Source organism: Lytechinus pictus, chromosome 1 (genome assembly GCF_037042905.1).
Source record: "Lytechinus pictus isolate F3 Inbred chromosome 1, Lp3.0, whole genome shotgun sequence".
NCBI lineage: Eukaryota > Metazoa > Echinodermata > Echinoidea > Temnopleuroida > Toxopneustidae > Lytechinus > Lytechinus pictus.
In genome coordinates this window covers 4,937,778-4,953,938 of record NC_087245.1, presented here as the reverse complement: position 1 = coordinate 4,953,938, position 16,161 = coordinate 4,937,778, and positions in this window count along the sequence as shown.

Here is a 16,161-nt window from a genome sequence, read left to right as displayed (position 1 = left end):
TTAATATCATTTCATTTGCAGCTGTATATATTTCAAATTTAGGGGGAAGCTCCCACATTGTATTATTGTTTAATAAGACCACAGTAGGGTATTATACAGAAATACGAAGTTGTTTGACGGACCATGGGAAAAAATTATGGAAGAACATGAATGAAACAATAAAAATCAAGACAAAGAAAAAAGGGGGAAACGGAAACGAATCAGAGGGTCGTGGGTTCAAATCCTCGCCATGGCGTGTTTTCCTTCAGCAAGATATTTATCCAAACTGTGTTGCACTCGACCCAGGTGAGGTAAATGGGTACCGTCAGGAAGTATTATTCCTCAAAAAGCTGTGCGCATCAGAATCGGTAGACTAGCTTAGCCGGGGTAATATAGGAACGCCTTGAGCACGTCCTTGCAAGGTGGATACGTGGGCTATACATATCCTATATTATTATATTATATTTATTATTAATAAAAAGGAAATGAATGTGGTAAAATACGTCATGTCGGAACTTTGTATCTAAATTTGCCACAAAGTTAGATTTCCATCTTGAAAAGGTCAAATTTTACCACCTCACTTTCTTCGCTCGGGTATTTAAAAAATATATTTTCACATGCGCCAGTATATTGTTAACCCTGTTTTAATTTAATTGTTGCTGCTCATTACGCATTAATTTTAACGACATTTCATCACAATGTAACGACACTGCTTACATTTTTCAGCTTTGTCCTCAAATATTGGTCTTAGGAGAGGGAATACAATTGTCAACTTAGGACTAGCAAATTTATAATCAGTTTTCAAGTTTGGCATCTAACTTAAGTGATAACCACGTTAACACTCAGTATCATACCCAAATATACACTGTACGGTTACAAAATTATTTAAGGGGACATTAAAATGTATTCGTCAGATTATTATATTCTTAAGTTCATGTAAGTTAAAGTTTGTTAATAACAATTCTACTTCGCCTAAATAAATGGTAATCACAAAACAAAACAAATCATCAAAACTGATTTAGGCCTACATGCCAAGAATGCAAAAAAATCTAATTTAGACGTCGTTGGATTGTATGTTAATGTAAATGAATTGATAAGAGTCATTTTACATGACCAATTAAGAAAAATATTAGAATTCAGTATTTGATCTACTTACTCCTTCGCTGCTGCTCGAAAGGTAGAATCGGTTGACGAATCTGGTCGGGCTCTACACTCAAATCGTCATCAGGATAGCCGGTAAAAGTCACCAGAAACCTTCCATCTTCTTCAACGTTCTTGATAGCACCACAGGACCATCTTCCAAGCTCATCTACTGCTTGTATTTTTTCTCCGACTTTGAATTTTCCTGCCATTTTGCCAATATGGTGTTTCAGCAATTCATAATTTTAGAACTCGCTACTATAGAAGAAAACAACAGCGCATCCTTTCCTCCCCGCAGCCGAGTGATGATAATGTGATAATGCCAATCAGTATATACATGTAATATCTTGTGCAACCCCCCCCCCCCCCCCCCCCGAAAGGACGATGCGTGGACCATCCGTAGTAGCTCCATGCGTGGACCAAGGCGTGCATGGACCAAGCTCAGTATCACATTTCGCTCTTCTCCCTCCTACTCTCCCGCTCTCTCTTTCGTAAAAACACACACATCCACACCCATCCTCTCACTATTACATTATTTCCTTCATTCTATAAAGTTTCGCCTCTCCCTTTGTTCGTATCCCCTTGTTCTAAGGGGGTTTTTCCCGCTAACGTGTCCTGGCTAAAATCCAAAGATCTTTCATTAATTCTCATCCAAATTACATGGAAATGTAATCCAAATGCGTCAAAAAGTCATGAAAATCAATTACAAAGTAAATAGAACTCACAATCATGTGCCTTATTCTAGAAAGAGAAAGATAATGTTCAAACTGATCGACCAACTTAAAATGAGCGAGAGAGCGATTCGAGTGAGCAATATTGTTCGTAGGCGCGATTGGTTTATAAAACCGTCTATTTTTAAACCAAAACGAGAAAAATGACAATTTAAAAGTCGAAATTTCCTCAGTGAAAACTCATTTACCCGTTCTCGCTGGTGAGAAGTTAAATGGGAAAAGAATTTGTTGTCTATACAATTATGAAACTGAAGAATACGCTGTCATAGACCACCGTGTAAAAATCCCAAAACATGGAAACATCAATTATGTAAATGCAAATTTTGCTCAAAGGAAAGATTATGAATAATCAATATCATTCAGAGATGATGATGATGAGGAACAAGGAGAAGGAAATGATTGGCTGATAAGAAAAGCTTTTTTCAAGAAACTGAAAGAAAGAAAAAAAAAAAAGCTATCACTTCAATGCAGAATCTTGCCCTGAACACCGTCTATGTTCATGAACGAGGATGATAAATGAAATGGACATTTCATTTGACTGATCCACTTTTGATTTAAAGCTCCTTTAAAGAAATATGCGAGCGTGAAGGGCGAGCTGAATGACGCAATATTTTAACAACATGCAATACGAGTGTGTGCAAAACGAAGCCTGAAACTGACCAGAAAGAGAACACTAGAAAATTGTGCATGTAGATCTTTAAACATGTTAAATGTGCGACAACGAGGCGCCAGCTGAATTTTATGAAATTTTAGCATATCAACCTGATTTTCATGCAGGGTGTATTGCCTACACTCTTCAAATGTTGGGCAACATACTGTCCACACAACAATAATTGCTTAAAACTTTATCCAACTCTGGGTAGTTTTCACCCAAGCAATGTGTGGACAGTATGTTGCCCAACAATCTTAAAGGGATGATCCAGGCTGGAGATATTTATATCTCACTAAATAGATCAAAATTCATAAAGCAAAATGCTGAAAATAATTTGATCAAAATCTGATAACAAACAAGAAAGTTACTGAATTTAAAGATTTGCATTATTCTGGTAAAACAGTTCAAGGCATGTCTTTACGATATAGGTGGGCTCGTGATGTCATATCCCAACTTGTCTTGTTCTTTTGTATTTTATTATATGAAATAAGGTTTATTGAAAATATTTCTACCAAGAACTTAAATAATTAGATTGACAAGTGATTGACATTAGTTATTTATTGCCGCAACATATTTCATCATAATGGAGACTCACCATTTATACATGTATGAAAAATGAAACATTTATGATTTCATATAATAATATAAGAAAAAGGAAAGTGGAGATGTGACATCATCAGCCCACCTAATGAATATTCTGCAAAATATTGATGAACTTTAAAATTCAGTAACTTCGCTATTTGTTATCTGATTTTGATGAAATTTTCAGCATTTTGCTTTGTGAATTTTACCCTATTTATTTAGCTATAAATATTTTCAGCCTGGACCACCCCTTTAAAAGTGTTATGGTAAATATATCATGTTTATAGACGTTTCCAAAATGCACCCTTGGCTATCATGTCTGTCACTATATATTCTTATCCCTGGTGAAAATCATCATAAAATATAAGTTTTACCAAGAACCAGCAAATTTTGACAACCATGACAAGTTCTTTGCTTTTTCACAAATGCAAATTCATTTTCATTGGCTGTCGGTTCAATCAAAGTAAAATTCTTCTGGATAATTTATTGAGAATGTCAATGATCCGGTTCTTACATAAGAAATAGGCCTAATCATATATATGTTTTTGCTTTTTGTCAGCCTTATAGCCAGTTTGTAAGGGTCACGATAGTTTGTTCTAAAGGATTTTAGGGAAAATACATGTCTGTATTTGTGTCCCCTTTTAATCCGTTTCAATTATGCAAATTAACTTTTAATGTATGCCATCTAAATTGTATAGTATCCTTCTAACTCCATGAGTTATAACAAGAATTTTCACCGGGTTTGTCTGAAAAATATCAAATAAATTCTAAGTTGTGTCAAGCCTTGTGATTTCAGCCTGCTGTTTCTACGGCTACACCTGAGACATCCCGCCTGGAGTTACGGGGGAAAATAAATCCCTGGTCATGTCTCATTCCTGCTGGATATTGTACATTGATCTGATACTATTTTATCTTTCTTTTTTACGTTTCCGAGAAGGAACATGGTTATTATGTTCAGGAATAAAATAAATAAATGCTATTTCATTAGGGTTTTCGTCAATATTACGCCATTAAAAGTACATTCAAGATGTTCAGAGCTTTCAAAATGAGTTTCTTTCAAAACGTGTAAGGAATCAAACCCTTCTTCAGCTTCTAAAACTAAGTATTTGCCATTCGATAAAAAAACATCGTACAGGGTTGATATTTTTTGTTCTGCTTAGGTATACAAATCAAGCATTTGTTTAATAAATTTTATGATTTTATTTGCATTCACTGATTATTAAAAAAATATTTTCATTTGAACTTTTTACGCCCTCTATGGATGAACACTAATTCAGTATGAATTGAATTATTGTTCCCATTATGTTTACTTTCGGTGTCTTAGAATGGTTTTCAAACATGATTTCACATTTTATATCACAACAGATTTTACGATATAAATGGTTTTTCTCTCTTCTTTTAAAACGAATGCAATGTGAGAATTTTTGGAGTACGGTATAAACCACAAGGCCTATATTTTTATTTCAGTCTTTAGTATGCACACTAAACTGATTAAAGGGTGAATTCTATGAGATCTTAGACCAAAGATGATAAGCTCCTTGTATGACTATAGTTCAGTGTTCATCTTGCTCAATTTTAAAGGACACTGGAAAGTTTTGACGGACACACTTCCCAAATACCGACAATACGATAATGTCATTTGAATTTGAATTTTAATCTTGATCCATATCCCCATTATTTATATAGAGAATAATCAACCACATCTTCTCTCACCTAGGACAGTATTCTGATAAAAATCGAAAATATAAACGGTCTCGCCAAGAGTTAAGGGGAAGCACCAACAATTTGGGACAATGACAACCTTTTTGCTATTTAGGTCAATCTTTCACACATGCAAATTCAATTACATTGGCTGTCGCTTCAATCAAAGTAAACTTCTTCTGTATAATTTATTTTGAATGTCAATGATCGAGTTCTTACATAAGAAATAATCATATATATGTTTTTGCTTTTTGTCAGCCCTCATAGCCAGTTTGTAAGGGTCACGATAGGTTGTTCTAAAGGACGTTAGGGGAAATACATGTCTGTATTTGTGTCCCCTTTTAATCTGTTTCAATTATGCAAATTAACCTTTAATGTATGCCATCTAAATTGTATAGTATCCTTCTAACTCCATGAGTTATAACAAGAATTTTCACCGGGTTTATCTGAAAAATATCAAATAAATTCTAAGTTGTGTCAAGCCTTGTGATTTCAGCCTGCTGTTTCTACGGCTACACCTGAGACATCCCGCCTGGAGTTACGGGGGAAAATAAATCCCTGGTCATGTCTCATTCCTGCTGGATATTGTACATTGATCTGATACTATTTTATCTTTCTTTTTTACGTTTCCGAGAAGGAACTTGGTTATTATGTTCAGGAATAAAATAAATAAATGCTATTTCATTAGGGTTTTCGTCAATATTACGCCATTAAAAGTACATTCATGATGTTCAGAGCTTTCAAAATGAGTTTCTTTCAAAACGTATAAGGAATCAAACCCTTCTTCAGCTTCTAAAACAAAGTATTTGCCATTCGATAAAAAAACATCGTACAGGGTTGATATTTTTTGTTCTGCTTAGATATACAAATCAAGCATTTGTTTAATAAATTTTATGATTTTATTTGCATTCACTGATTATTAAAAAAATATTTTCATTTGAACTTTTTACGCCCTCTATGGATGAACACTAATTCAGTATGAATTGAATTATTGTTCCCATTATGTTTAGGTGTCTTAGAATGGTTTACAAACATGATTTCACATTTTATATCACAACAGATTTTACGATATAAATGGTTTTTCTCTCTTCTTTTAAAACGAATGCAATGTGAGAATTTTTGGAGTACGGTATAAACCACAAGGCCTATATTTTTATTTCAGTCTTTAGTATGCACACTAAACTGATTAAAGGGTGAATTCTATGAGATCTTAGACCAAAGATGATAAGCTCCTTGTATGACTATAGTTCAGTGTTCATCTTGCTCAATTTTAAAGGACACTGGAAAGTTTTGACGGACACACTTCCCAAATACCGACAATACGATAATGTCATTTGAATTTGAATTTTAATCTTGATCCATATCCCCATTATTTATATAGAGAATAATCAACCACATCTTCTCTCACCTAGGACAGTATTCTGATAATAATCGAAAATATAAACGGTCTCGGCAAGAGTTAAGGGGAAGCACCAACAATTTGGGACGATGACAACCTTTTTGCTATTTAGGTCAACCTTTCACACATGCAAATTTAATTACATTGGCTGTCGCTTCAATCAAAGTAAACTTCTTCTGTATAATTTATTTTGAATGTCAATGATCGAGTTCTTACATAAGAAATAATCATATATATGTTTTTGATTTTTGTCAGCCCTCATAGCCAGTTTGTAAGGGTCACGATAGGTTGTTCTAAAGGACGTTAGGGGAAATACATGTCTGTATTTGTGTCCCCTTTTAATCCGTTTCAATTATGCAAATTAACCTTTAATGTATGCCATCTAAATTGTATAGTATCCTTCTAACTCCATGAGTTATAACAAGAATTTTCACCGGGTTTATCTGAAAAATATCAAATAAATTCTAAGTTGTGTCAAGCCTTGTGATTTCAGCCTGCTGTTTCTACGGCTACACCTGAGACATCCCGCCTGGAGTTACGGGGGGAAATAAATCCCTGGTCATGTCTCATTCCTGCTGGATATTTAATTGATCTGATAGTTTTCGCGTTTTGAAGCGAGGAGGATCGTGGTTGTTGATTTGAATAAATAGAGAAAAATAAAAAAAGAATTATACTGAAAACTACATCAAAATCGGATGTAAAATAAGAAAGTTATGACATTTTAAAGTTTCGCCTATGTTTTCACAAAACAGTGATCAGTCACGAATAAGACAGTGGATGATCAATGATGTCCCTCACTCACTATTTCTTTCGTTTTTTATTGTTTGAATTACAATATTTCATTTTTTACAGATTTGACATTAAGAACCAACTTGATTGAACCATATAGTCTTGAACAACGGTAATTACACATGTTCAGGGAGGAATTAATCGTTGTTTCACAAGACAACAGGGAGAAAATGTGAATATTTCATATTTCACATAATAAAATACAAAAGAAATAGTGAGTGAGTGATGTTATCAGTCTCCTCATTTGCATACAGACAACTTTTTTTGTGAAATTAAGCGAAACTTTAAAATGTCATAACTTTCTTATTTTACATCCGACTTTGATGAAATGCGTATGCTTGTTGGATATTTCTCTTTTTATTCGAATCAACTTTTTGTTGGGGTGGACTTGTCCTTTAAAGATATTATCAGACTTTTAATTCCAACGGATTTGTCATCAGTTGCGTCCCTACTTGAAATGTGTCCAAATCATTTCGCTCCGCTTTTGTGGCGTGGATGGGAGCCGGTATACAAAGATGTTTTTTTTTCTCAAAAAGTAAGGCCAATACCTTATCCATAATAATGGATATTTCACCTTAATGTAGATCGACTGTGGATAGTGACCAGTCAAAGTTGGAATTATTTAGGATTAACTTTCAAATCTCAAAGATTTAAATTCAATTCTTGTAGATTTATCTTTAAATCAAATCTAATATTTGGCTGGGGTCACAATATTCACAGTCGATCTGGATTTACTTTAAATCCTTTGAAGAGCGTACCCCTAGCGAAATCTCAAAACGCACGGTTCCCAGTGCCATGAGCATCACTAATTTATTATGCCTATTTTCATTGTCACATCAGAACTCCCGTATTTTCATCGATTAATTGATTGATTGATTGATTTTATTTTGTAAGCCACCATGACATCATTATATAAAACAGCATTAAAAACAACAAACTTGCACAGGATGACCCACGAAAGCTCGAAAGCTTATTCCCAGTCTAGTCCTTGACATGACATAGAATTAGTATTACTATAGTAAAATGGTAAATTATAGGCCTACTATTTACATAATGAAAGCGAAGAAAAAAAATCAGAATTTACTATTAACAATAAATAAGATATAGAGATGATATATACAAGAAGAATACAAGAAGAAAAAAGAAGAAGAAGAAAAAGGAGGATAAGTAGGAGGAATAAAAGAGGAGGAATAGAAGAAAAAGGAGAAGAAGGAGGAGAAATGGGAGAAGAAAGAGAAGAATAAAGAAAAAAAAACAGCGACAATAACAACACGAAGAGGAGAAAAGTCTGTGACGTATTTTACATTTAACCCATATTCTGTATTTCTTTCTCCGTCAAAATAAAAGCGATGATGTAGTAGCGGTCTAGGAATTAGACTAGTAAACAATGACGAGAGGAATGCGAATCCGTGAAACATTGACTTCCGAGTTGAAGCGTGGAGCAGTATGCTGGAACTCGGAAGTCAATGAGTCAATTTTAAACGTAAAAAGAGCTCGCCAGCACGCTGGAGGAAGGAGACTGAATATATTATCTTGGCTTTTACTCGGTCCTTTTCATTCGTTCAAAGTAATATCCGGGGTATCTTTCAATTTAACAACTCTTTTTAATAAAATGAAGATGAAAATTACAGCATGAAAATAAATCATTAATGTCCAGAAATTCAAGCCAATCAGAACTAATCTTCGCCTGCGGTCGAATTTCAACCCACAGCCAAGCTCTGGTGAGTGATAGGCAAGTATTATTTTCGCCGAGTCCCCCGAATTGCGAGTCGATCATAAAAATTGTTCATTGCTTCATTGCAATATCTCGACTTCTCCTGGTCCATTTTTCATGCTTCAAAGTTTATTTCGGGATACAAATGTTCATTTTCGAGTGGAACATTTACAAAATACATTTTTGGGCAAGGAGATTTGCATTCACCACGCCGGGTGATTCATTAGGCGGTGCTGCACCATCCCGAGTTTGCTCAATCTCGAGATTTTAGCCCGATCAGCCCTCTTCGCGATTAATCTCGAGATTCAAGAAACCCCGTCTGCACCATCCCACGAAGAGCGATTCCTGCTCGAGCGAGGCAACAAGCCCGATATTACGAGCATGCGCACTTTCGGATCTTGGAGTTTCAACGGCCCGCGCTTTTGAATAACTTCCCGCGATATGCAAGCAATGTACTCCTTTCACTAGCACTTTCGCCGAATTCAACCGGTGTTATGCAACAATCCTCTCAGCTCAGCGAGTGAAGAAGTGATGTATTCTTCGTTAAATATGATGGCGGAGTAGGAGGCAACGACAGAGAGAGAGAGAGGGAGAGAAGGAGGAAAGAAATGCTATTTGCTCACATTTTGCGAAGGAATAAGACAACACTGCTGTCAGTGTTGTTATTGAATATGACCATCGTCGATGAGCGCCTCCGAGCTCCCCCTTCGGTCTGGTCTCTCCCAAAATCCATTCACTGGTGGGACACCATCGTTGCTTATGAACGCTATTCGCATGTATAAAGTTGACTTTCGCACGTGTTTATGTTTTGACCAAGGCGGAAGTGGAACGCAATTGCATTATGGACTGACGTCATGAATAAATTACCCCGAGTCCAATCTCGAGTGCGTCTGCACCGACGAATTAGCGGGATAATTCGTAAAATAGCGCGCTATTTTGCAAATAAACCCGAGTTGACTTGGGATTGCAATCTCGAGATTAATCCTACGAACTAGCGCGATAATTGCGTCTGCACCGCCAACTATCTCGAGATTTTTCAGATCGGGATAATTTGCCGGATCAGAAATAGCGCGCTAATTTGAAAACTCGGGATGGTGCAGACGGCCCTATTCAGTCACTGCTTATCATCTGTGGTTATCAGAGCTCCCTAGCGCTCGAGGGCACTCTGCGGTTTGCGGATAGGAGAAAGCTGGTGCAGTAGGATTCCATCTCAATTAGGGCCGTCTGCACCATCCCGAGTTTTCAAATTAGCGCGCTATTTCTGATCCGGCAAATTATCCCGATCTGAAAAATCTCGAGATAGTTGGCGGTGCAGACGCAATTATCGCGCTAGTTCGTAGGATTAATCTCGAGATTGCAATCCCAAGTCAACTCGGGTTTATTTGCAAAATAGCGCGCTATTTTACGAATTATCCCGCTAATTCGTCGGTGCAGACGCACTCGAGATTGGACTCGGGGTAATTTATTCATGACGTCAGTCCATAATGCAATTCGCGTTCCACTTCCGCCTTGGTCAAAACATAAACACGTGCGAAAGTCAACTTTATACATGCGAATAGCGTTCATAAGCAACAACGGTGTCCCACCAGTGAATGGATTTTGGGAGAGACCAGACCGAAGGGGGAGGCGCTCATCGACGATGGTCATATTCAATAACAACACTGACAGCAGTGTTGTCTTATTCCTTCGCAAAATGTGAGCAAATAGCATTTCTTTCCTCCTTCTCTCTCCCTCTCTCTCTCTCTGTCGTTGCCTCCTACTCCGCCATCATAATTAACGAAGAATACATCACTTCTTCACTCGCTGAGCTGAGAGGATTGTTGCATAACACCGGTTGAATTCGGCGAAAGTGCTAGTGAAAGGAGTACATTGCTTGCATATCGCGGGAAGTTATTCAAAAGCGCGGGCCGTTGAAACTCCAAGATCCGAAAGTGCGCATGCTCGTAATATCGGGCTTGTTGCCTCGCTCGAGCAGGAATCGCTCTTCTTGCGATGGTGCAGACGGGGTTTCTTGAATCTCGAGATTAATCGCGAAGTGGGCCGATCGGGCTAAAATCTCGAGATTGAGCAAACTCGGGATGGTGCAGCACCGCCTAGAGTTTCAATCCCGAGTTTCAAAGTAAAAACTCGGAAAGATTTAAACGTGCCTGTTTCGTAATGATTGTGAGCGTAAGCAAAGCAAATAAGGGGTGGAAAAATATTTTCATTCACATTTTTCCAAAATTGGCAGCTAAAAGCTGATTTTTCTCTTTTTTTTAAGGGGATAGTCCCCACTAAAGTCTGATATTTTTAAGTACATCATAGTTTTATTTTTACAAACAAGATTAGATATAAGGCCGAAATTAATAGTTCGAGCGCGAAGGGCGAGACCAAATTTTGGATATCCCATGTACCATATGTACTCAGAACTTAAAATTTGATCATTCTGAGCATTTTGTAATCATGAACAAAATGCATATAATTATCAGGCGCGTTTCCAGGATTTTGCACCTCGGGGGCCCGACCTGATTTTGGTGCCCATGTGTACTTGTGAATTATCTTATTTTACAGTATTACGAAAAAGGAACAATTAAAGACCACCAGTTTTTTAATGATGTGTTTTATGAGAAAATATCCATGAACTTAATGTTATATTACTTTTTTCAAAGCGCAAGCGACTTTCTGGGTTTTTTGTTTACTCATCGACCAGAAAGCACAGAATTTTAAGTACTTTGGGTTTCAATTTTATTCATCTTCTCATCAGAGTATAGGCCCTATTAGAATTACGTGAGGGGCCTTGAACGTTTGTAGGGGGCACCAAATAAATTTGTTTTGGAGTAGTCCTACAGACCAAGGTATAAGAAAATCTTACTTTTATAAAAAAAAAAAAAAAAAAGATGAGGTAACTCACGAGGCCTAAATACATAATGCGAGCGCGAAGCATCCACTGTTTTTTTTTGTACTTAGACCTGAAAGTTTAAGTAGTATTTGTTATCAAGAACACGATGCGTATCTAACTAAACAATTGATGTGAGTGCGAAGCACGAGCTGAACAATTTCATTTCCGACTAGAAAAGTTCACATTCTAAGTACCGTACTTTGTGTTAAAATGAAGAAAATATGTATCTGATCAAATTAATGATTTAATTTTTTTTTCATTTTACGAACTGAAAAGCGGACATTCTGAGCACTTTTGACAGAATTGATATCTGTGCGAACGCTAAGCGCGAGATATTCTTTATTTATTTATTTTTTATTTATTTATTCATTCATTCATTTATTTATATTAAGACCCAAAATGGGACATTCTATGCATTTATTGTATCAACGGTAATGGTGGGTATCATTGGAGGGCATCACCATACTAAATGATGCGAGCGCGAAGAGCGAGCCCAAATTTGTTCATATTCCGATCTGAACAAAATTTAATAAAGAACACACTGTGTGACCTAAAAAACAATTAACGCGAGCGCGAAGCGCGAGCAGAAATGTTTGATATACTGACTCGAGTGTTCTTTAAGCTCTGATTCCTCTTTTAATTGTTTTTTTTTTTCTGTTTCCTCTTCAGCTCTTTTTTTTTTTCTTTTTTACATTTAATTTTCCTTTTTTTTGAACCGCCATTAGGGGGGAGCACTCCCCCCCCCCCTGCATCCGCCCATGTATACGACCTGAAAAAAATAACATATTAAGGACTTTAAAAGGGGGCTTTTTCTCGTATAGGAAGGGGCCTTTTCTCGTTTTTGATGCAAAAGGAGTTGCAATATTATTTGATAAAAACATACCATTTGTTGTAACGAGAGTGTATGTTTTATATGCAGTCTCCTTTTTTTTTACCCTCGCTAGAATATGAACGTGAACTTGAACATTCAATTCAATTCAATTTATTTTCACATTTGCATAAAAAGACAATACATACAATTACAGTGATAAAAGACATATACTACATGAGATCACACAAAATACAGAGAATACAAATGTGTGGAATTTAACAAAGGCCAAAAGCCTATCAAAGGCAATTCCAAAACGGTTGTAAACAGAAAAAAAGGTCTTAAAAAACAACAAACAAAAAAAACCCACAAAAACAGAACTAACCTAGGTAAAAACACAAAAGCAAACAACAAAACGGCTTAAGGAACAATTCACGAGTTTATAAGAATTTCTTTATATTTTCGTTTAAAAGAGTTGAGTGAAGGACATGATTTAAGATCATTGGGTAAACTATTCCAGAGAGTGGGTCCAACATATTCAATTGTAGTTCGTGAGAAATTATACTGATTTGAAATTAGGCAAATAAAAGTTGTCGGACTGTCTGGTAATGTAATTACTAACATATTTGTTTTTCACAAATAAATCATCATAAAAAGAGGGAAGAGAATTGTGAAGAGATAAGTACATGAAATTTGCAATTTGATAGCTGTTTATATGACTGATAGTAAGTAAATTAAGTTTTTTGAACAAAGGTTGTGTACTGATTCTTGGGGAGGAATTTGTAATAGCTCTTATTGCACGTTTCTGTAAAACAATTATTCGGCTTAAATGGACCATTGCACAATTACCCCAAAGTATATTACAATAATTGAAGTAGGGCAAGACTATTGATTGATATATCATTAGAAGTATGTTTAAAGGGGAATCCAGCCTTGGCCATAAAATGTTGTGTTGGGAAGGAGAAAAATAAATTAAACAGAATGGTGAAAGTTTGAAAGAAATCGGACAAGCAATAAGAAAGTTATAGCTGCTTTAAAATTGAGATCACTAATACTATGTAGATTTCAAATTGGCAACTGGGTAAGTAAATTATGACAAGGGGCAAGGACAACTTTCCCATAGGCCATGTACTTTATTATCAGGGATTTGTGGTTTTCTCCTGAGTACCCATTCCCCTGGGGCAGTAATCTAAATACAACCCAGGTAGTATATTGTTTTATGTCCTCATGAAAGAAAAATATAATTTGAAATAAAACTTTTGGGAAAAATGACATTTTAGCCATAATATGTATTGGAGTACATGAAAGAGTAGTCCTTGCCTTACATCACTATGACATCCCATATGCGGCCAATTTGAAGTATCCATGGGTATAGTGATTACCAATATTTACAACTTTTAAAAATTCATAACTTTCTTGTTGTTTGTCCAATATTGTTCAAACTTTTACCTATCAACTTATCTGATTTTTATTTTCCTTATAAAAACAAGTTTTTATTTGGGTTGGATTCCCCTTTAATGGAATTGAATTTTTTAAATCTGTTTATTGCACCAATGGGTTTAGATACTTTACAAGATATATAATTTATGTGATCTTTCCAAGTCAGTTTGTTGTCTATGACTACACCCAAAAATTTCGTAGAATTAACTACAGGAATTTTACTATTTTTAATAAAAATGTCAAAGTTATCAGATGAAATGTTCTTATTTTTAGGTTGAAATATCATACAACATGCCTTGTCAACATTCAATTTTAATTTATTGGAAAGAAACCACTCATTTATTTTTTTCAGTTCTAAATTCATTGTTATAGTTAAATCATCTATATCATCCCCAGACAAAAACAAGTTTGTATCATCTGCAAAAAATATAAAGTGTAGGATATTACTAGCATGCTGTAAATCATTTATAAAAATTTTAAAAAAAAAGGAACGGGCCTAACACAGAACCTTGGGGCACTCCGATGTTTACATGTTTCATCTCAGAAGAGACATTGTCAAAAGAAACATATTGTTTTCTGTCCTGAAGGTAACTCTTAAAACCAGTCAAGGGCTAATCCTCTTACACCATAATGTATTTTTTAAAAATAATATTGAATGACTAAATACAATCAAAGGCCTTTGATAAATCAAAAAAAAAATATACCAACTGTGAATTGTTTGTTTTCAAAGGCCTTTGCTATTGTGGAAGTGAATTCAAGTAATGCCATGTAAGAGGAGTAGCTCTGTCTAAAACCAAACCGTTTCGAATACAGAATGTTATTGTTACATAAAAAGGGCATGAAACGATTGTATATCAAACGTTCGAATATCTTTGAGAATGTTGATAAAATGGACATCGGTCTATAATTTGAAAGTGACTGTTTACTACCTTTTTTGTAAATAGGAAGAATTTTTGCTATTTTAAGACTACTAGGAAAACAACCAGTGTTCAATGACAGGTTAAAAAATAAAACACAATGGTTTAACTATAAAGCATATACATTTTTTCAGAACCTTTGTACTTATGTTATCGTATCCGACACTTTTGTTTATATTAAGTTTTGACACAATATGAAGAATTTCATATGTTTGTACAGGTTTTAAAAACAGAGAGTTCACATAATTTCCTTGTAAGAGATATCTGAAGTGGGTAGTACAATCAGGTATCGTTAGCAATGTCTGAACCCACTGATGAAAAATAGCTATTGAAAGAATTAACATTAAGCCAGTTCGTAGTTCCTTTCTGCGCATGATCAAAAGATTCTACGCATGATCAGAGGAAGGTCATTTGTACTAAAGTGACATGGTGGTTTAAAATCTAATGAGATAAGCACCAACTTTGATGTCTTGATTTATATTCATATATTCTTTTGAATTGTGGTTTTCATTTACATCCACAAAAAACAACAACGCGTCCACGAACGACTGGTTTTCACAGTTTGCCAAGTACATTGTGCAACATGCTATGATATGCATTCAAAGTAGGAATGCAACAAATACCTTCATAAAGTGTTCATTGGTGTGCTATTCTAGTCACCTGGTCTATTCAATTTCTTCATCCTGCTATGTAAGGCAAGCTTACGTAATATTTTGCTTTGAAATCTGCCTATCATAATGAAAGAAATGAAAGGTAATTTGACCGAAATTGTCCATGAGTAACTACGAACTGGTCTATACTCTGCGTATCGGAAATCACTAGACCATTGCTTTCAATCAGGTCACATTGCACTTTACCTCTGGTTCTATTGAATAATTCATTGATAACATTCCATGTTGATTTGACATCTCTTTTTACATCATTAAATTTGTTAAAATAATAATTACGTTTTCTAGTACGTACTTCGTTTGTAACCTTGTTTCTATAATTTATATATACACTTCTTCTGTAAGGTGATGGATTCTTGAGGTATTTACGGTAAAATAAGTTTTTCTTATTGCACAATTTTCTTAAAGGGGAATTCAGCCTTGGCCACAAAATGTTGTGTTGGGAAGGAGAAAAATAAATTAAACAGAATGGTGAAAGTTTGAAAGAAATCGGACAAGCAATAAGAAAGTTATAGCTGCTTTAGAATTGAGATCACTAATACTATGTAGATTTCAAATTGGCAACTGGGTAAGAAATTATGACAAGGGGCAAGGACAACTTTCCCATAGGCCATGTACGTTATCATCAGGGATTTGTGGTTTTCTCCTTAGTACCAGCGGCGTAACAGGGGTCGGTGGCCAGGGGGGGCAAGAGCCAAAAATGTCCCGGTCATATCATGGTATGAACAGGCGTAATGGTGTAATGAGGCGACTATTTTGAGAG